The sequence below is a fragment of the Salmo salar genome, chromosome 11, assembly GCF_965601325.2.
Source record: "Salmo salar chromosome 11, fSalSal1, whole genome shotgun sequence".
NCBI lineage: Eukaryota > Metazoa > Chordata > Actinopteri > Salmoniformes > Salmonidae > Salmo > Salmo salar.
Genome location: NC_138301.1, coordinates 56386841 through 56409920, shown reverse-complemented (window position 1 = coordinate 56409920; position 23080 = coordinate 56386841). Strand labels below are relative to the sequence as shown.

At 43.7% G+C, this 23080-nt stretch overlaps 1 protein-coding gene across 1 annotated transcript in view; it reads left to right on the top strand.

The window, feature by feature from the left end:
* Positions 1-23080, top strand: part of otud7a (OTU deubiquitinase 7A) — a 243612-nt gene that overhangs the window by 28915 nt on the left and 191617 nt on the right. Inside the window, exon 2 of the mRNA XM_045689748.2 lies at positions 14749-14876. The gene's annotated coding sequence lies outside the window, so the exon portion shown is untranslated. The remainder of the gene's footprint in view (positions 1-14748; positions 14877-23080) is intronic.

Sequence of the window (23080 nt, the reverse complement as noted above, 5' to 3'; positions counted from 1 at the left end):
GTACAGTCTGTACAGACAATTTGCTAAAACAATTAGTTATTCTAAGGGTGTCATTGAATAGCAATTGATTGGCTTGTTTGTTCTGGTTTCTTCCAGACGTTCAAAGTGATTTCCTGTGTTTGTTCTGGTTTCTTCCAGACGATCAAAGTGATTTCCTGTGTTTGTTCTGGTTTCTTCCAGACGATCAAAGTCATTTCCTGTGTTTGTTCTGGTTTCTTCCAGACGTTCAAAAGTGATTTCCTGTGTTTGTTGTGGTTTCTTCCAGACATTCAAAGTGATTTCCTGTGTTTGTTCTGGTTTCTTCCAGACAATCAAAGTGATTTCCTGTGTTTGTTCTGGTTTCTTCCAGACGTTCAAAGTGATTTCCTGTGTTTGTTCTGGTTTCTTCCAGATGTTCAAAGTGTTTTCCTGTGTTTGTTCTGTTTTTTTCCAGACGTTCAAAGTGTTTTCTTATTTGCCCGTTGAATCTGGGTGCTGGTCTTTCTGATCTTTTTACTCATCATGTCTTGAAGGTCACACCATTAACTAACAGATCAGTGGAAATACACTTTACTGCATGGGTTGGCTTAAACCACAACATCCCTCACAGCAGCCCCCTGTTGTCTCCTGTCAGACCACAGCAGCCCCCTGTTGTCTCCTGTCAGACCACACCAGCCCCCTGTTGTCTCCTGTCAGACCACACCTAGCCCCTGTTGTCTCCTGTCAGACCACACCAGCCCCCTGTTGTCTCCTGTCAGACCACACCAGCCCCCTGTCGTCTCCTGTCAGACCACACCTAGCCCCTGTTGTCTCCTGTCAGACCACACAAGCCCCCTGTTGTCTCCTGTCAGACCACACCAGCCCCCTGTTGTCTCCTGTCAGACCACACCAGCCCCCTGTTGTCTCCTGTCAGACCACACCTAGCCCCTGTTGTCTCCTGTCAGACCACACCAGCCCCCTGTTGTCTCCTGTCAGACCACACCAGCCCCCTGTTGTCTCCTGTCAGACCACACCTAGCCCCTGTTGTCTCCTGTCAGACCACACCAGCCCCCTGTTGTCTCCTGTCAGACCACAGCAGCCCCCTGTCGTCTCCTGTCAGACCACAGCAGCCCCCTGTTGTCTCCTGTCAGACCACAGCAGCCTGCTCTTCACCCCTGTCACCACTACTAGACAGACCTACCCATATTAAAGAGCTCATGAGGTATTTATAACAAGTATTTGTGAAGAACAAATGGGTTCATTTAAATGACCCCATTTTGCTGTAAATACCACAGTGGTCCTATAAGATGGTTGTTGTTGATGTCTCCAGAAGCCAGGTGACTCAGCAGAGACAGACAGTGGAAAGTAATGGAACTGAGTTTGGGAACAAGAGGCAAATTAAAATGAGAAGGTGACCTTCGTTTCTGTCTGTCTGTCTGTCTGTCTGTCTGTCTGTCTGTCTGTCTGTCTGTCTGTCTGTCTGTCTGTCTGTCTGTCTGTCTGTCTGTCTGTCTGTCTGTCTGTCTTTCTTTCTCTTTATTTATTGTGTAGTGAATGGGGATATGACCAGAGACTGTGAAGATTGGAAACACTTTATTATTGTATATAAGGTGCAGCAGGAGTACAGTAATGTCCAGTAGGAGAACAGGAATGTCCAGTAGGAGAACAGTAATGTCCAGTAGTACTACAGTAATGTCCAGTAGTACTACAGTAATGTCCAGTAGGAGAACAGTAATGTCCAGTAGTACTACAGTAATGTCCAGTAGGACTACAGTAGGACTACAGTAATGTACAGTAGGACTACAGTAATATACAGTAATGTCCAGTAGGACTACAGTAATGTCCAGTAGGACTACAGTAATGTACAGTATGACTACAGTAATGTACAGTAATGTACAGTAGGACTACAGTAATGTACAGTAGGACTACAGTAATGTACAGTAGGACTACAGTAATATACAGTAATGTCCAGTAGGACTACAGTAATGTACAGTATGACTACAGTAGTGTACAGTATGACTACAGTAATGTACAGTGATGTACAGTAGGACTACAGTAATGTACAGTATGACTACAGTAATATACAGTAATGTACAGTAGGACTACAGTAATGTACAGTAGGACTACAGTAATGTACAGTAGAACTACATTAGTGTACAGTAAGACTACAGTAATATACAGTAATGTCCAGTAGGACTACAGTAATGTACAGTATGACTACAGTAATGTACAGTATGACTACAGTAATGTACAGTAATGTACAGTAGGACTACAGTAATGTACAGTATGACTACAGTAATATACAGTAATGTCCAGTAGGACTACAGTAATGTACAGTAGGACTACAGTAATGTACAGTAGGACTACAGTAATATACAGTAATGTGCAGTAGGACTACAGTAATGTATAGTAATGTGCAGGTGGATTACAGTAGTATACAGTAATGTACAGTAGGCTTCAGTAATGTACAGTAGGACTACAGTAATGTACAGTAGGACTACAGTAATGTACAGTAGGACTACAGTAATATACAGTAATGTCCAGTAGGACTACAGTAATGTACAGTAGGACTACAGTAATATACAGTAATGTCCAGTAGGACTACAGTAATGTACAGTAGGACTACAGTAATATACAGTAATGTCCAGTAGGACTACAGTAATGTCCAGTAGAACTACAGTAATGTACAGTAGAACTACAGTAATGTACAGTAATATCCAGTAGGACTACAGTAATGTACAGTAGGACTACAGTAATATACAGTAATGTCCAGTAGGACTACAGTAATGTACAGGATAAGAGCGTCTGCTAAATGACTTAAATGTACAGTAGGACTACAGTAATGTACAGTAGGACTATAGTAATATACAGTAGGACTTCAGTAATATACAGTAATGTCCAGTAGGACTACAGTAATGTACAGTAGGACTACAGTAATATACAGTAATGTCCAGTAGGACTACAGTAATGTACAGTAGGACTACAGTAATATACAGTAATGTCCAGTAGGACTACAGTAATGTACAGTAATGTCCAGTAGGACTACAGTAATGTACAGTAGGACTACAGTAATATACAGTAATGTCCAGTAGGACTACAGTAATGTACAGGATAAGAGCGTCTGCTAAATGACTTAAATGTACAGTAGGACTACAGTAATGTACAGTAGGACTACAGTAATATACAGTAGGACTACAGTAATATACAGTAATGTCCAGTACGACTACAGTAATGTACAGTAGGACTACAGTAATGGTGCTTTTAAAGGAGAGTCAGAGATGACAGAGATAAAGTTGTACAGCTTTATTCCATTTACAGTCTTTTTGTTCTAGTCTAATGTATAGCCATACATCAATAGATACATACAGTAGTGTAGTCTGTAGATCATACATCAATAGATACATAAAGTAGTGTAGTCTGTAGATCATACATCAATAGATACATGCAGTAGTGTAGTCTGTAGACCATACATCAATAGACACATACAGTAGAGTAGTCTGTAGACCGTACATCAATAGATGCCTACAGTAGAGTAGTCTGTAGACCATACATCAATAGATATATACAGTAGTGTAGTCTATAGACCGTACATCAATAGATACATACAGTGTTTTATGTTGTTGTTTTTTTTACCTTTATTTAGCTAGGCAAGTCAGTTAAGAACAAATGCATATTTTCAATGACGGCCTAGGAACAGTGGGTTACCTGCCTTGTTCAGGGGCGATAGATTTTCACCTTGTCAGCAGTATCAATAGATACATACAGTAGTGTAGCCTGTTGGAACAGAAACCAGGCAGTTGATGACATTAACATTTCAGACATGCATTATCTCTAACCCCATGCATTATCTCTAACCCCATGCATTAGCCATAACACCATGCATTAGCCCTAACCTCATGCATTATCTCTAACCCATGCATTATCCCCGATCCCACACATTATCCCTAACACCATGCATTATCCCTAACCCACACATTATCCCTAATCACATGCATTATCCATAATCCCATGCATTATCCCTAATCACATGCATTATCCATAATCCCATGCATTAGCCCTAACCCCGTGCATTAGCCATAATCCCATGCATTATCCCTAATCCCACGTATTACCCCTAATCCCATGCATTATCCCTAATCCCATACATTATCATAACCCTGTGCATTAGTCATAATCCCATGCATTATCCCTAATCCCACGTATTACCCCTAATCCCATGCATTATCCTAATCCCATGCATTATCCCTAACCCCATGCCTTATCCTAACCTCATGCATTAGCCCTAATCCCATGCATTAGCCCTAATCCCATGCATTAGCCCTAACCCCATGCATTATCCTAACCCCATACATTAGCCCTAATCCCATGCATTAGCCCTAATCCCATGCATTATCCCTAACCCCATGCATTATGCCTAATCCCATGCATTAGCCCTAACCCCATGCATTAGCCCTAACCCCATGCATGATCCCTAATCCTATGCATTATCCCTATCCCAATGCACTCATAGAATGTCTATTTACATGTTAGTCATTTAGCAGACACTCTTATGAAAGGACTCAATACTTTAAGTATGTTCTAATTCACGTTGTCCAGACTGCAGTGGGGTATTTGGGTATAACAATGAGGTGATCGTCTGATAACTATCCCTGGGAGGGTCCCTGTCAGAACTAGGACAGAGAAAGATGAGATGGGAGGCTCTCTCTCTCTCTTTCTCTCTCTCTCTTTCTCTCTCTCTCTCTCTCTCTGTCTCTCTCTCTGTCTCTTTCTCTCTGTCTCTCTCTCTCTCTCTGTCTCTCTCTCTCTCTCTCTCTCTCTCTCTCTCTCTCTCTCTCTCTCTCTCTCTCTCTCTCTCTCTCTCTCTCTCTCTATCCCCTACTGTATACTAGGGCAGCCTGTCTACCTCTCTATCTCTATCCCCCTCTCTCTCTCTCTCTCTCTGCAAATCAGGCCACAATCTGTCTGCCTGTCTGTCAGTCTGTCTGTCCGGTGGTCTAGTACTAGTGTATTTAACCTGTAACATCAGATGTTGTCTTTAGGTTGTAATAACCTGTAACATCAGATGTTGTCTTTAGGTTGTAATAACCTGTAACATCAGATGTTGTCTTTAGGTTGTAATAACATCAGATGTTGTCTTTAGGTTGTAATAACCTGTAACATCAGATGTTGTCTTTAGGTTGTAATAACATCAGATGTTGTCTTTAGGTTGTAATAACATCAGATGTTGTCTTTAGGTTGTAATAACCTGTAACATCAGATGTTGTCTTTAGGTTGTAATAACATCAGATGTTGTCTTTAGGTTGTAATAACCTGTAACATCAGATGTTGTCTTTAGGTTGTAATAACATCAGATGTTGTCTTTAGGTTGTAATAACATCAGATGTTGTCTTTAGGTTGTAATAACATCAGATGTTGTCTTTAGGTTGTAATAACCTGTAACATCAGATGTTGTCTTTAGGTTGTAATAACATCAGATGTTGTCTTTAGGTTGTAATAACCTGTAACATCAGATGTTGTCTTTAGGTTGTAATAACATCAGATGTTGTCTTTAGGTTGTAATAACATCAGATGTTGTCTTTAGGTTGTAATAACATCAGATGTTGTCTTTAGGTTGTAATAACCTGTAACATCAGATGTTGTCTTTAGGTTGTAATAACATCAGATGTTGTCTTTAGGTTGTAATAACCTGTAACATCACATGTTGTCTTTAGGTTGTAATAACATCAGATGTTGTCTTTAGGTTGTAATAACATCAGATGTTGTCTTTAGGTTGTAATAACATCAGATGTTGTCTTTAGGTTGTAATAACATCAAATGTTGTCTTTAGGTTGTAATAACATCAGATGTTGTCTTTAGGTTGTAATAACATCAGATGTTGTCTTTAGGTTGTAATAACATCAGATGTTGTCTTTAGGTTGTAGTAACATCAGATGTTGTCTTTAGGTTGTAATAACCTGTAACATCAGATGTTGTCTTTAGGTTGTAATAACCTGTAACATCAGATGTTGTCTTTAGGTTGTAATAACATCAGATGTTGTCTTTAGGTTGTAATAACATCAGATGTTGTCTTTAGGTTGTAATAACATCAGATGTTGTCTTTAGGTTGTAATTAGGGTGAATTGTCTCCACCTCTGTTTTTCGTCTACACCAGACCTGACCACACTTCAACAAACGTCAAGGTTATAATGCGATTTCAGATTGCTTTTTGTAACCAAGCTATGCACTTGTTGTCTCTACTCCACTTTCACAGTAGTCATAAGCAGACAATCCATAAGTAACGCATCATACGCACCTAGCTACAATAACAGAAGAGATGTGTCTGAGATGGAAGCTGTGTAGCTAGACATACCATGGCTGGGCTGTACTGCAGGAGAGGAGAGGAGAGGAGAGGAGAGGAGAGGAGAGGAGAGGAGAGGAGAGGAGAGGAGAGGAGAGGAGAGGAGAGGAGAGAGCTGGTCTCAGTGCAGGAAGAGCAGGTGTGTCTCCTCTCAGCCCTCCCTTTGGCCCCTGCAGTGAGGAAGCTGTCACAAGACATTACACAGAGAAGAAAACACCCTGAAACCATCTGTCTGTCTGTCGGTCTGTCTCTGTCTGTCTGTCGGTCTGTCTCTGTCTGTCGTTCTGTCTCTGTCTGTCCGTCTGAAGCAGAGAAAGGAACAAAGCAATGGCCCAAGCAATTCGGGGAAAAGATGGTGTGATGGGATCTATGGTTACAAGACGGTGTGATGGGATCTATGGTTACAAGACGGTGTGATGGGATCTATGGTTACAAGACGGTGTGATGGGATCTATGGTTACAAGATGGTGTGATGGGATCTATGGTTACAAGATGGTGTGATGGGATCTATGGTTACAAGACGGTGTGATGGGATCTATGGTTACAAGATGGGATCTAAGACAGTCAGTGGCACAGAGATTGGCATGGTAGAGTGATAAGGAGAGAGAGAGAGAGAGAGAGGCAGGATAGAGTGATGGAGAGAGAGAGAGAGAGGCAGGATAGAGTGATAGAGAGAGAGAGGCAGGATAGAGTGATGAGAGAGAGAGAGAGAGGCAGGACAGAGTGATGGAGAGAGAGGCAGGATAGAGTGATGGAGAGAGAGAGGCAGGATAGAGTGATGGAGAGAGAGAGGCAGGATAGAGTGATGGAGAGAGAGAGGCAGGATAGAGTGATAGAGAGAGAGGCAGGATAGAGTGATGAAGAGAGAGAGAGGCAGGATAGAGTGATGGAGAGAGAGAGGCAGGATAGAGTGATGGAGAGAGAGAGGCAGGATAGAGTGATGGAGAGAGAGAGGCAGGATAGAGTGATAGAGAGAGAGAGGCAGGATAGAGTGATGGAGAGAGAGAGGCAGGATAGAGTGATGGAGAGAGAGAGAGGCAGGACAGAGTGATGAAGAGAGAGAGAGAGAGAGAGAGGCAGGACAGAGTGATGGAGAGAGAGAGAGAGAGACAGTGGATTGTAGTTTAATTTAACTGGAGTCGGTGGGAAATCTCTCTTCTCTCCTCTATTCCCCTGAGTTGATCTTGATTGTAGTTTAACTGGAGTCGGTGGAAAATCTCTCCTCTATTCCCCTGAGTTGATCTTGATTGTAGTTTAACTGGAGTCGGTGGGAAATCTCTCCTCTATTCCCCTGAGTTGATCTTGATTGTAGTTTAACTGGAGTCGGTGGGAAATCTCTCTGTGCCACTTGTTGACCCCTCATCCATTCCTGTTGTAGTTTCTCTTGAGGAAATAGATGGAGAGACTTCCAGACAGAACAAACCTGCTGCTTTCCTACGACGTTGTAGTCAGAACCTTCTATAGTCTTCTAGTATTGGTTTGTATAGTGGGGCTAGATGGTAGATGGTTGTGTAGTGGGGCTAGATGGTAGATGGTTATGTAGTGGGGCTAGATGGTAGATGGTTGTGTAGTGGGGCTAGATGGTAGTGTAGTGGGGCTAGATGGTAGATGGTAGATGGTTGCTGGTTGTGTAGTGGGGCTAGTTGGTAGATGGTAGATGGTTGCTGGTTGTGTAGTGGGGCTAGATGGTAGATGGTTGTATAGTGGGGCTAGATGGTAGCTGGTTATGTAGTGGGGCTAGATGGTAGATGGTTGTGTAGTGGGGCTAGATGGTAGATGGTAGATGGTTGTGTAGTGAGGCTAGATGGTAGTTGGTTGTGTAGTGGGGCTAGATGGTAGATGGTTGTGTAGTGGGGCTAGATGGTAGATGGTTGTGTAGTGGGGCTAGATGGTAGATAGTAGATGGTTGTGTAGTGAGGCTAGATGGTAGTTGGTTGTGTAGTGGGGCTAGATGGTAGTTTGTTGGCATAGTGGGGCTAGATTGTAGTTTGCTGGCATAGTGGGGTTTGATGGTAGCTGGTTGTGTAGTGGGGCAAGATGGTAGCTGGTTGTGTAGTGGGGCTAGATGGTAGATGGTAGATGGTTGTATAGTGGGGCTAGATGGTAGATGGTAGATGGTTGTGTAGTGGGGCTAGATGGTAGATGGTAGATGGTTGTGTAGTGGGGCTAGATGGTAGATGGTTGTGTAGTGAGGCTAGATGGTAGTTGATTGTGTAGTGGGGCTAGATGGTAGATGGTAGATGGTAGCTGGTTGTGTAGTGTGGCTAGATGGTAGATGGTTGTGTAGTGGGGCTAGATGGTAGATGGTAGATGGTAGCTGGTTGTGTAGCGTGGCTAGATGGTAGATGGTTGTGTAGTGGGGCTAGATGGTAGATGGTTGTGTAGTGGGGCTAGATGGTAGATGGTTGTGTAGTGGGGCTAGATGGTAGATGGTAGCTGGTTGTGTAGTGGGGCTAGATGGTAGTTTGTTGGCATAGTGGGGCTTGATGGTAGCTGGTTGTGTAGTGGGGCAAGATGGTAGCTGGTTGTGTAGTGGGGCTAGATGGTAGCTGGTTGTGCAGTGGGGCTAGATTGTAGCTGGTTGTGTAGTGGGGCTAGATGGTAGCTGGTTGTGCAGTGGGGCTAGATGGTAGCTGGTTGTGCAGTGGGGCTAGATGGTAGCTGGTTGTGTAGTGGGGCTAGATGGTAGGAGGTTGTGTAGTGGGGCTCGATGGTAACTGGTTGTGTAGTGGGGCTAGATGGTAGCTGGTTGTGTAGTGGGGCTAGATGGTAGCTGGTTGTGTAGTGGGGCTAGATAGTAGATGGTTGAATGTTGTGTAGTGGGGCTAGATAGTAGATGGTTGATTGTTGTGTAGTGGGGCTAGATAGTAGATGGTTGTGTAGTGGGGCTAGATGGTAGATGGTAGATGGTTGTGTAGTGGGGCAAGATGGTAGATGGTTGTGTAGTGGGGCTAGATGGTAGATGGTTGTGTAGTGGGGCTAGATGGTAGATGATGTAGTGGGGCTAGTTGGTAGATGGTTGTGTAGTGGGGCTAGATGGTAGATGGTTGTGTAGTGGGGCTAGATGGTAGATGGTTGTGTAGTGGGGCTAGATGGTAGCTGGTTGTGTAGTGGGGATAGATGGTAGATGGTTGTGTAGTGGGGCTAGATGGTAGATGGTTGTGTAGTGGGGCTAGATGGTAGATGGTAGATGGTAGCTGGTTTTGTAGTGGGGCTAGATGGTAGATGGTTGTGTAGTGGGCGCTAGATGGTAGATGGTTGCGCAGTGGGGCTAGATGGTAGATGATGTAGTGGGGCTAGATGGTTGTGTAGTGGGGCTAGATGGTAGCTGGTTGTGTAGTGGGGCTAGATGGTAGATGGTTGTGTAGTGGGGCTAGATGGTAGATGGTTGTGTAGTGGGGCTAGATGGTAGATGGTTGTGTAGTGGGGCTAGATGGTAGATGGTTGTGTAGTGGGGCTAGATGGTAGATGGTAGATGGTAGCTGGTTGTGTAGTGTGGCTAGATGGTAGATGGTTGTGTAGTGGGGCTAGATGGTAGATGGTTGTGTAGTGGGGCTAGATGGTAGATGGTTGTGTAGTGGGGCTAGATGGTAGATGGTTGTGTAGTGGGGCTAGATGGTAGATGGTTGTGTAGTGGGGCTAGATGGTAGATGGTAGCTGGTTGTGTAGTGGGGCTAGATGGTAGTTGGTTGTGTAGTGGGGCTAGATGGTAGATGGTAGATGGTTGTGTAGTGGGGCTAGATGGTAGATGGTAGATGGTTGTGTAGTGGGGCTAGATGGTAGATTGTAGCTGCTTGTTTAGTGGGGCAATTTGGCACTTTCACAGCTGAGGTCCATAAATCACGCACACTATAGTACAACAGAAAGTGTTGATATCAGCTGTTTCTCTAAAGCTGTCCTGGCTCTACTCATCAGCTGTTTCTCTAAAGCTGTCCTGGCTCTAATCATCAGCTGTTTCTCTAAAGCTGTCCTGGCTCTAATCATCAGCTGTTTCTCTAAAGCTGTCCTGGCTCTACTCATCAGCTGTTTCTCTAAAGCTGTCCTGGCTCTAATCTTCAGCTGTTTCTCTAAAGCTGTCCTGGCTCTAATCATCAGCTGTTTCTCTAAAGCTGTCCTGGCTCTAATCATCAGCTGTTTCTCTAAAGCTGTCCTGGCTCTAATCATCAGCTGTTTCTCTAAAGCTGTCCTGGCTCTACTCATCCAGCTGGCCATTCAAGGGATAGTGTTACCCTGTGCATCATCCTCCTGCTACAGTGACATGGACACTCTCTCTGTCCTTAGAGTCAGCCTTGTAAACAACAACATTCGTCACAGAGAGCGAGAGAGAGAGAGGTGTTTCAGATGTACTGCTGCTGCTGTTGTTGTTGTTATTATTGTTGTTGTTTTCTATCTTCATTTTACATGAGTCATTTAGCTGATGCTCTGTCTTACAATCTGATCATTTAAACACGTATCATATCATGATCATTTTGCTAGTAAAACCGTAACTGTTGTTATTGTTTTTGAAGAAGAAGAAGACCGTGTTTGATCAGGGGTTTTGTTGTGTGGATTGGCTTTGTGGACAGGCAGGGAGGAAGCAGAGAGGTGCTGTTATGTCATGTGGTCGTGGGGAAAACGGGACCGGGACTTTTCACCAGCACTGCTTTATAACACCAGTAGGGTGTCTGAGTACTGACTAGTGTGTGTGAGTACTGACTAGTGTGTGTGAGTACTGACTAGTGTGTGTGAGTACTGACTAGTGTGTGTGTGTGAGTACTGACTAGTGTGTGTGTGTGAGTACTGACTAGTGTGTGTGTGTGAGTACTGACTAGTGTGTGTGAGTACTGACTAGTGTGTCTGAGTACTGACTAGTGTGTGTGAGTACTGACTAGTGTGTGTGTGAGTACTGACTAGTGTGTGTGTGAGTACTGACTAGTGTGTGTGTGAGTACTGACTAGTGTGTGTCTGAGTACTGACTAGTGTGTGTGTGAGTACTGACTAGTGTGTGTGTGAGTACTGACTAGTGTGTGTCTGAGTACTGACTAGTGTGTCTGAGTACTAAAACTAACCAGAAGGACGTTTAGTTATCTTAGTAAGAAGAAGTGTGTGAGATGATTGTTAAGTCTGCTGTTGTTATTGGGGAGTTTTGTCTAAACTTTATTTCCAGTCTTTTGTGTGGTTAACAAAAAGCAATATTCATTGTGATGAATGCTGATAACCGACATGCAAAGAACACAATAATTCTTCCCTTTTAAATGGTTTCTCTCCACTGGCATGATTTGTGAAGAGGAAATGTCTAATTTGTTTTTGTCTGAGATCCTTCATCCACAAAGGGACTGTTTCGTATGGTTCTTCAGTATGGGTCATCAGCAAAATATACGTGAACCAAATAGCACCATATTCCCTTTATAGTGCACTACTACTTTTGACCAGGTCTCAAGTAGTGCACTATGTAGGGAATAGGCTGCCATTTGAGACTCTGGTGAAATCTTCCTATTACACGGTTGTGAATTAAATTAATCTGGAAGATTAATCTCCCCTCAGTTCTCAAAACTTGTCAGTGACACAGTGACAGAGAGCTGCCAAATTGGCTCGTCGTCAATGGATGAATGTTGACTGAATCAGATTTATTTGAGAAGGATGTTTGAGGATGTTATGAGTTGTTTTGGTCCTTGAGTCAAGGAATACGTCCCAAATGACACCCTATTCCCTATATAGTGCACTACTTTTGACCAGAGCCCTATGGCACCCTATTCCCTATATAGTGCGCTACTTTTGACCAGAGCCCTATGGCACCTTATTCCCTATATAGTGCACTACTTTTGACCAGAGCCCTATGGCACCCTATTCCCTATATAGTGCACTACTTTTGACCAGAGCCCTATTGCCCCTGGCCAGAAGCAGAGCACTATGTAGGGAATAGGGTGCCATTTGGGATGTAGAATCTTTGGCGGTGTTAAGGACTAATCCGTACAGTACTGACACATGTGATGTCTCCTGCCCTTTAGAATCTCTCACATCTACAGTAATGTATGGTATCTAGAACACAACACGATCAGATGGTGTCTAGAACACAACACGATCAGATGGTGTCTAGAACACAACATGATCAGATGGTATCTAGAACACAACACGATCAGATGGTATCTAGAACACAACACGATCAGATGGTATCTAGAACACAACACGATCAGATGGTATCTAGAACACAACACGATCAGATGGTGTCTAGAACACAACACGATCAGATGGTATCTAGAACACAACCTTGATCAGATGGTGTCTAGAACACAACACGATCAGATGGTGTCTAGAACACAACCTTGATCAGATGGTGTCTAGAACACAACACGATCAGATGGTATGTAGAACACAACCTTGATCAGATGGTATCTAGAACACAACACGATCAGATGGTATCTAGAACACAACACGATCAAATGGTATCTACAACACAACACGATCAGATGGTATCTAGAACACAACACGATCAGATGGTATCTAGAACACAACACGATCAAATGGTGTCTAGAACACAACACGATCAGATGGTGTCTAGAACACAACATGATCAGATGGTATCTAGTACACAACACGATCAGATGGTGTCTAGAACACAACACGATCAGATGGTATCTAGTACACAACATGATCAGATGGTATCTAGTACACAACACGATCAGATGGACGTCTAGAACACAACACGATCAGATGGACGTCTAGAACACAACACGATCAGATGGACGTCTAGAACCCAACACGATCAGATGGACGTCTAGAACACAACACGATCAGATGGACATCTAGAACACAACACGATCAGGTGGTATCTAGAACCCAACACGATCAGATGATGTCTAGAACACAACACGATCAGATGGTGTCTAGAACACAACACGATCAGATGGTGTCTAGAACACAACACGATCAGATGGTGTCTAGAACACAACACGATCAGATGGTGTCTAGAACACAACACGATCAGATGGTATCTAGAACACAACACGATCAGATGGTGTCTAGAACACAACACGATCAGATGGTGTCTAGAACACAACACGATCAGATGGTGTCTAGAACACAACACGATCCGATGGTATCTAGAACACAACATGATCCGATGGTGTCTAGAACACAACATGATCAGATGGTATCTAGAACACAACACAATCAGATGGTGTCTAGAACACAACACGATCAGATGGTATCTAGAACACAACACAATCAGATGGACATCTAGAACACAACACGATCAGATGGTATCTAGAACACAACACGATCCTCCCATACAGCTGTAGATACACCTCATACCATCACCACAGACAACAACAACAACAACCTACAGATGTCAAAATAAATTTCTGGGATGTTAATCAGTAGAGTTAGGAACAATGAGCAACAATGAAGAACATGAACGCTATCAGATGGGCATACCTCCCATGTCCCAGTACAACTCTCCTCCTACCAAAAATAATAGCAACTGGTTGGACGTCAAAGAGAACCTCTGTGACGTCCAATCAGAAAGAGCAGCAATCATTAGTACCTTTAGGATTGTTTCCTGGAAGCTCAGCACACCTCCGGTGGAAATACAAATCACTCATCCAATGACTAGATGTGTCTCTCTCTCTGTCTCTCTCTCTCTCTCTCTCTCTCTCTCTCTCTCTCTCTCTCCTCTCTCTCTCTCTCTCTCTCCCTCTCTCTCTCTCTCTCTCTCTCGGTCTAGACTGTTTTAGTCATACTTAACATTCACAGCGATCCCAATCCATTGCACTTATCAGGAGTATAGCCTATTCAAGTAAAGCTTTTCCATGACGTTGTGAATCAACTCTTCATAGCTTTGTACCTGATCCCAGAGCAGCCTTTTCTCACACCAGTTGTCCATGCAAATATCGGATGTTCTGCGATTCAGAGAATATGAGCCTTTCTCAGGCTGTTGAAAGTCAACCAATGATCAAATTGGACATGCAGACCACACGTCCAGAGTGTGTGTGTGTGTGTGTGTGTGTGTGTGTGTGTGTGTGTGTGTGTGTGTGTGTGTGTGTGTGTGTGTGTGTGTGTGTGTGTGTGTGTGTGTGTGTGTGTGTGTGGTGTGTGTGTGTGTGTGTGTGTGTGTGTGTGTGTGTGTGTGTGTGTGTGTGTGTGTGTGTGTGTGTGTGTGTGTGTGGTGTGTGTGTGTGTGTGTGTGTGTGTGTGTGTGTGTGTGTGTGTGTGGGGGGGGGGGGGGGAGAACATCTAGATGATATATGGCTCAGGTGGTAGAGTGTGGCTCTTGCAACACCAGTGTTGTGGGTTCGATTCCCACGGAGGACCTGTACAAAAAATGTATGGACTCACAAATTACTGTAGGTCTCTCTGGATAAATGACCAAAATGTAAATGATTGATGAACATTCATGAAATTACATCTCCAGTGTCCAATGAGAATGTCAATGTTCTAAGATGTTGTTCCTCTCTCTCTCTCTCTCTCTCTCTCAGGAACGAGTTTCCCTCCATCATTTCTACCAGTGAAACGATGGACTAAAGAGCAGAGCCATTGTGTGTGATGTCAGACACAAGCATGCCTCAGAAAGGGCATCTAACAACCCCACTGTGATCAGATAGAAGTAAGTCTGGCCTCTTCTTCGTCTGCTACTGCTTCTTCTACTTCTTCTTCTGCTTCTGCTTCTTCTTCAACTGCTTCTTCTTCTTCTACTGCTTCTTCTTCTGCTTCTACTGCTTCTTCTTCTGCTTCTACTGCTTCTTCTTCTTCTGCCTCTACTGCTTCTTCTTCTTCTACTACTACTTTAACTACTGCTAATAATCTGTACTGCAGAAAGTATTTTTCATCTAATGATGAGGCTGTATTTGTCACGGGCTGGCTCGAGGAACAACAGGAGAGGTAGAGTCAGGCGCAGGAGACAGAGAGTCCGTGACCACACTTCTTTATTTGAAGCAACTGTTTGTGGTCGACAAGGTATAGGGGCGCAGCCCTTAAAGATTCTGCGGTGGTGTACACAAATAAAATAAACCACTGGCAGAAGGAAAACTCAGTACACGTTCTTTTCGCACAAAAAAACCCCCGGACAAGCAACACAATCACGTACAACCACATACATCCTACGCTAACCTAAATAACCCCCCCTTACTAATAACTAACCCAAAACAGGTGCGTGCCTACCTAGACCTAACCAAACGAAAGTGAAACAAAAAGGGATCGATGGTAGCTAGTAGGCCGGCGACGACGACCGCCGAGCTCTGCCCGGCCGAGGAGGGGCGCCACCATCCGTCACTGTCGTGACAGTATTCTACCTATCCCTGAAATATTATTTTTCTTTCGAGTCCATCTTCCATTTTCATTGTTCAGTCAAACGTGTTTTTATAGGAGGGTCGTTCTTGAATTCCGGGGGTATTTGGAGAAAAAAATACACTACCGTTCAACAGTTTTGGGTCACTTAGAAATGTCCTTGTTTTTGAAAGAAAAGCACATTTTTGGTCCATTAAAATAACATATAATTTATCAGAAATACAGTGTAGACATTGTTAATGTTGTAAATGACTATTGTAGCTGGAAACGGCTGATTTTTAATGGAATATCTACATAGGCGTACAGAGGCCCGTTATCGGCAACCATCACTCCTGTGTTCCAATGGCACGTTGTGTTAGCTAATCCAAGTTTATCATTTTAAAAGGCTAATTAATCATTAGAAAACCCTTTTGCAGTTATGTTAGCGTAGCTGAAAACTGTTGTTCTGGTTAAAGAAGCAATAAAACTGGCCTTCTTTAGACTATACTTGAGTATCTGGAACATCAGCATTTGTGGGTTCCATTACAGACTCAAAATGGCCGTAAACAAAGAACTTTCTTCTGAAACTCGTCAGTCTATTGTTGTTCTGAGAAATGAAGGCTATTCCATGCGAGAAATTGCCAAGAAACTGAAGATCTTGTACAAATCTATGTACTACTCCCTTCTGTTTTTGTGCACAACATGGCAGCAGCACAACATGACAGCAGCACAACATGGTAGCAGCACAAAACAGGGTACAAACATTGTTTGGCACAGACAACAGCACAAAGGGCAAGAAGGTAGAGACAACAATACATCACGCAAAGCAGCCATAACTGTCAGTACGACTGTTGATCCTGACTAGTCTCCCAGTCCCTGCTGCTGAAAAATATCCCCACAGCATGATGCTGCCACCACCATGCTTTACCGTAGTGATGGTGCCAGGTTTCCTCCAGACGTGACACTTGGCATTCAGCCCAAAGCGTTCAATCTTGGAACTCTGGAGCTCTGTCAGTGACCATCAGGTCCTTGGTCAACCCCCTGTCCAAGCCCCTTCTCCCCCGATTGCTCAGTTTGGCCGGGTGCCCAGCTCTAGGAAGAGTCTTGGTGGTTCCAAACTTCTATTTAAAAATGATGGAGGCCACTGTGTTCTTGGGGACCTTCAATGCTGCAGAAATGTTTTGGTACCGTTCCCCAGATCTGTGCCTCGACACAATCCTGTCTCAAAGCTCTATGGACAATTCCTTCGACCTCATGGCTTGGTTTTTGCTATGACATGCACTGCCAACTGTGGGACCTTATATAGACAGGTGTGTGCCTTTCCAAATCATGTCCAATTAATTGAATTTACCACAGGTGGAGTCCAATCAAGTTGTAGAAACATCTCAAGGATGATCAATGGAAACAGGATGCACCTGAGCTCAATTTTGAGTCTCATAGCAAAGGGTCTGAATACTTATGAAAATAAGGTATTTCATTTATTTATTTATTTTTTAATCTAAAAAAAACAACAGTTTTTTGCTTTGTCATTATGGGGTATTGTGTGTAGATTGATGAAAAAAAAATATATTTAATACATTTTAGAATAAGGCTGTAACGTAACACAAAGTGGAAGAGTCAAAGGGTCTGAATAGACTTTATACAATATATGGGTTTGTGGACCAGATCCATCCCACGGGCCTTGAGTTGGACACAGGATTTAAAGTGTTTTATGCCATAGTGAAGGGACAGCATTTACCACTGCAATTCAAGAATGACCCAGGTTAATTGATCATGAAAAATAGACATCCCACTGGGGCACACACAATGGTTGAATCAACGTTGTTTCAACGTTAAATGATGTTGAACCAATGTGGAATAGACGTTGAATGGACATCTGTTCCCAGTCGGGATATACCTACCGTATTGATTCTTACATCATATGACATATCTTTAAATCAGCGTCTAGATTCCCTGGCCACTACTGTAGCAGAGTACCGGACCCAGAACCGTATCTGAGTAGGAGTACTGATCTAAGATCAGGTCCCCTTCATGTCCATGTAATCTCATTCATTATAATGTAAAAGGCTAAACTGATCTAGGATCAGGTCCCCTTCATGTCCATGTAATCTCATTCATTATAATGTAAAAGGCTAAACTGATCTAGGATCAGGTCCCCTTCATGTCCATGTAATCTCATTCATTATAATGTAAAAAGCTAAACTGATCTAGGATCAGGTCCCCTTCATGTCCATGTAATCTCATTCATTATAATGTAAAAGGCTAAACTGATCTAAGATCAGGTCCCCTTCATGTCCATGTAATCTCATTCATTATAATGTAAAAGGCTAATCTGATCTAGGATCAGGTCCCCTTCATGTCCATGTAATCTTATTCATTATAATGTAAAAGGCTAAACTGATCTAGGATCAGCAATCCTATGCTGAGACACTTTATGAATCAGAATATGATATATCCTATAGCAGACTGCTAGACCTGTGGAGAGAGAGAGAGACAACTCTTCATTTCTCAGTGAAAGGATTGGTTCCCTATGGGTCCAGGTCAGAAAGTGGTCCACTACATAGGGAATAGGCTGATATTTAGGACACAGCCTGTATTTATCTTTTCAGCGTTCACAGTCTGTTTTTTTTACCACAAACACAAACAGATTGCTAGGCCCTGAGAGAGAGAGAGAGAGAGAGAGAGAGAGGGAGAGAGAGACAACGCTCCATCTATCAGTGTCACGTTCTCTCTCTCTCTCATTGGGCCTGTTATTAACTTCACAGAGGTCTGGTGGATGTTGTGTTGTTGGGCTGTTGGAGTATTTTATCTGGAGTGACTTGGGAGAGAGAGGGGAACTGGGAGAGAGAGGGAGAGATACAGAGAGAGAGAAAGAAAGAAAGAGAGAGAGAAACAGAGAGAGGGAAAGAGAGGGAGACAGAGAGAGACAGAGAGACAGAGAGACAGAGGGACTGGGAGAGAGAGGGAGAGATACAGAGAGAGAGAAAGAAAGAGAGAGAGAGACAGAGAGAGAAACAAAGAGAGAGAGAGACGGAGAGAGAGACAGAGGCAGAAACCAAGAGAGAGAGAGAGAGACAGGGTAAATGTAGGGGTTTGGTCTGACAGTAGATAAAGTAGAGGGTAAATGTAGGGGTTTGGTCTGACAGTAGATAAAGTAGAGGGTAAATGTAGGGGTTTGGTCTGACCGTAGATAAAGTAGAGGGTAAATGTAGGGGTTTGGTCTGACAGTAGATAAAGTAGAGGGTAAATGTAGGGGTTTGGTCTGACAGTAGATAAAGTATAGAAACAGGAGCAGATTAACAGGCCTTGGCTAATGGGTGAAATTCACACCTCCCTCACTGGATATACACTTACAGAAACAGGGCCATTATGATGGGAATACTGTAGACTGAAGGTAAGTTACCTTTACTCACCCATCGCTTCAGTAATTCAATGTTCAAAGCCTGTTGCATACAATTCTATATCATTAGGCAATGAGGGCTTCTGGGTCGGCTGCTAGAAGATTATATATCATAGAAGTGGTTATGTTTTTCCCCTCAAGACTGTTTCCATGAATTTATAAGAAATTATGCGTTTTATTGCAAATTCATAGTTTCTGCTGTTCATCATTTTCCAAATCGGAGAGTAAGTCTCCTCTGACCCCTCAAGGCTCCCTATCAGTGGAGTGTGAAAAACACTTACACCCACTCACTACTTTCCACATTACAACTATGAATCACTCTGAGAGACAGAGACAGAGAGAGACAGAGAGAGAGAGAGTCAGAGAGAGAGAGTCAGAGAGAGAGAGTCAGAGAGAGACAGAGTCAGAGAGAGACAGAGTCAGAGAGAGAGAGAGAGACAGAGTCAGAGAAAGAGAGAGAGACAGAGTCAGAGAAAGAGAGAGAGACAGAGTCAGAGAAAGAGTCAGAGAGAGAGAGAAAGAGTCAGAGAGAGAGAGACAGAGTCAGAGAGAGAGAGAGAGAGAGAGTCAGAGAGAGAGAGAGAGACAGAGTCAGAGAGAGAGAGAAAGAGTCAGAGAGAGAGAGTGAGAGGTAGCAGAACCAGAGACAAAGTGACATTTCCACCTATTTTTTTAGTTAGGTTAATATTGTAAATTAATCACTTAATTTACATTGTTACGTCATGCCAATAAAGCAAGTTGAATTTAATTGAAAGAGAGAGTGAGAGACAGAGAGAGAAAGAGGGAGAGAGAGACTGAGTGAGAGAGTGAGAGGGAAAGAGAGATAGACAGAGAGCTGGAGAGATGGAGAGAGAGAGATGGAGCGAGAGAGAGACAGAGAGAGAGAGAGAGAGAAAGTGTCATAAAATAAGTCGTACTCATCCTTGAAAATGTCGTACTGGAGAGAAGAGGACCAAAACGCAGCAGGTGTGTGTATGCTCATCATGTGTATTTATTTACAGACTAAATGAACATCAAAACAACAAAACGAACTCACGAGCATGAACGAACGAACAACCAACAGTCTGGCAAAGCATAGGCTCAACACAGAACAATTCCCCACAACCCCAAAGACAAACACACACACCTATATAGGACTTCCAATCAAAGGCAACTATACACACCTGCCTTCAATTGGAAGTCCCAATCATCAACCCAACATTTAACAAACACAAACCCCCTGCCACATCTTGACCTAGACTAAGCAATACGCCCTCTGCTGGTCAGGACCTGACAGTACCCCCCCCTCAAGGTGCAGACTCCAGGATGCACCTAAAAAAGAAAAACAAGAAAATCCCCAATACCCCAACAAAAACCCAACAAACAATAACCCCTAAACCATAAGGGAGGGAAGGGAGGGTGGCTGCCGTCAACGACGGCACTGTGCTACACCCTCCCTCCCCAACCCACCTATCCTGGAGGTGGCTCAGGTGCAGGCCGTTCCAGGCAGTCGGGCCACTCTGGCAGCACGGGACAGTCTGGGCAGTCTGGCAGCTCGGGACAATCTGGGCAGTCTGGCAACTGGGGACAGTCTGGGCAGTCTGGCAACTGGGGACAGTCTGGGCAGTCTGGCCACTCCGGCAGTTCAGCGCAGTCTGGCCACTCCGGCAGTTCAGCGCAGTCTGACCTCTCTGACGACTGTTGACTGGCGGGCAGCTCTGACGATGACTGTTGACTGGCGGGCAGCTCTGACGACGACTGTTGACTGGCGGGCAGCTCTGACGACGACTGTTGACTGGCGGGCAGCTCTGACGACGACTGTTGACTGGCGGGCAGCTCTGACGACGACTGTTGACTGGCGGGCAGCTCTGATGACGACTGTTGACTGGTGGGCAGCTCTGATGACGACTGTTGACTGGCGGGCAGCTCTTGCCCCGTCAAACAGCCCTTGTGCCCCCCCTAAAAAATTCTTGGGGGTGCCTCTCGGTCTCCCTTACCCGTTGTGTCTCCCAGTCCTCGCCAGCCTTCTTCCGCTGCTTGGTCCTTTGTTGGTGGGGAATTCTGTCATAAAATAAGTCGTACTCATCCTTGAAAATGTCGTACTGGAGAGAAGAGGACCAAAACGCAGCAGGTGTGTGTATGCTCATCGTGTGTATTTATTTACAGACTAAATGAACATCAAAACAACAAAACGAACTCACGAGAATGAACGAACGAACGAACGAACGAACGAACGAACGAACGACCAACAGTCTGGCAAAGCATAGGCTCAACACAGAACAATTCCCCACAACCCCAAAGACAAACACACACACCTATATAGGACTTCCAATCAAAGGCAACTATACACACCTACCTTCAATTGGAAGTCCCAATCATCAACCCAACATTTAACAAACACAAACCCCCTGCCACATCCTGACCTAGACTAAGCAATACGCCCTCTGCTGGTCAGGACATGACAGAAAGAGAGAGAAGAAGAGAGAGAACTTGATAGCAGAACCAGAGAGAGTGACATTTCCACCTATTTTTTTAGTTAGGTTAATATTGTAAATGAATCACTTAATTTCCAAGTACACTTTGGCAATGTGTACATTTTTACGTCATGCCAATAAAGCAAGTTGAATTTAATTGAAAGAGAGCGAGTGAGAGACAGAGAAACAGTGAGACAGAGAGAGAAAGAGGGAGAGAGAGAGAGAAACTGAGTGATTGAGAGAGACAGAGAGAGAGATGGAGCGAGAGAGAGACGGAGCGAGAGAGAGAGAGACAGAGAGAGAGAGAGACAGAGAGAGATAGAGAGAGAGACAGAGAAGATATATGACCATATTAGAGACACATATTTCCCTCAGATTACACAGACCCACAAAGAATTAGAAAACAAACCCAATTTTGATAAACTCCCATATCTACTGGGTGAAATTCCACTGTGCCATCACAGTTGAAAGATTTGTGACCTTTTGCAACAAGAAAAGGTCAACCAGTGAAGAACAAACACCATTGTCAATACAACCCATATTTATGTTTATTTATTTTACATTTTGTACTTTAACTATTTGCACATCATTACAACACTGTATATAGAAATAATATGACATTTGAATTGTCTTTATTCTTTTGGAACTTTTGTGAGTATAAAGTTTATTTCACTTTTGTTTATTATCTATTTCACTTGCTTTGGCAATGTTGAAATATGTTTCCCATGCCAGTAAAGCCCTGAAATTAAAATTAAATTGAAATTGAGAAAGAGAGAGGAGAGAGATAGACAGAGAGAGTGAGAAGGACAGAGAGAGACATTTCACTGTCAAGACGGGATGGGTACACCTCGCTCTGCTCCTCACACAGTAACACTAGTGACCTACTGATGAGTCATCCTTATAGCTCACACACACACACACACACACACACACACACACACACACACACACACACACACACACACACACACACACACACACACACACACACACACACACACACACACACACTGGGGAAATGGTCTCTGCAGATGGGAGGTGACAGAGGGAGAGAGAGAGAGAGAGAGAAAGAGACAGAGGGAGAGAGAGAGAGAGACAGGGAGAGAGAGAGAAAGAGACAGAGGGAGAGAGAGAGAGAGAGAGAGTACTAGAGTTCACAACATTAGACAGCCCTTGGAACACTACACTACTTTTCACTACACTACACTACACTACACTGCTCTACACTACACTGCACTACACTACACTGCTCTACACTACACTGCACTACACTACACTGCTCTACACTATACTACACTACACTACACTGCTCTACACTACTCTTCACTACACTACACTGCTCTACACTACACTGCTCTACACTACACAACACTACACTGCTCTACACTACACTGCTCTACACAACACTGCTCTACACTACACTGCACTGCACTACACTACACTGCTCTACACTACACTACACTACACTACACTACACTGCTCTACACTACACTGCTCTACACAACACTGCTCTACACTACACTGCACTACACTACACTACACTACTCTACACTACACTACACTACTCTGCACTACACTACACTCCACTACACTAAACTGCACTACACTACTCTACACTACACTGCACTACACTACAATACACTCCACAACACAACACACTTCACTACAGTACACTACTCCACACTACACTAC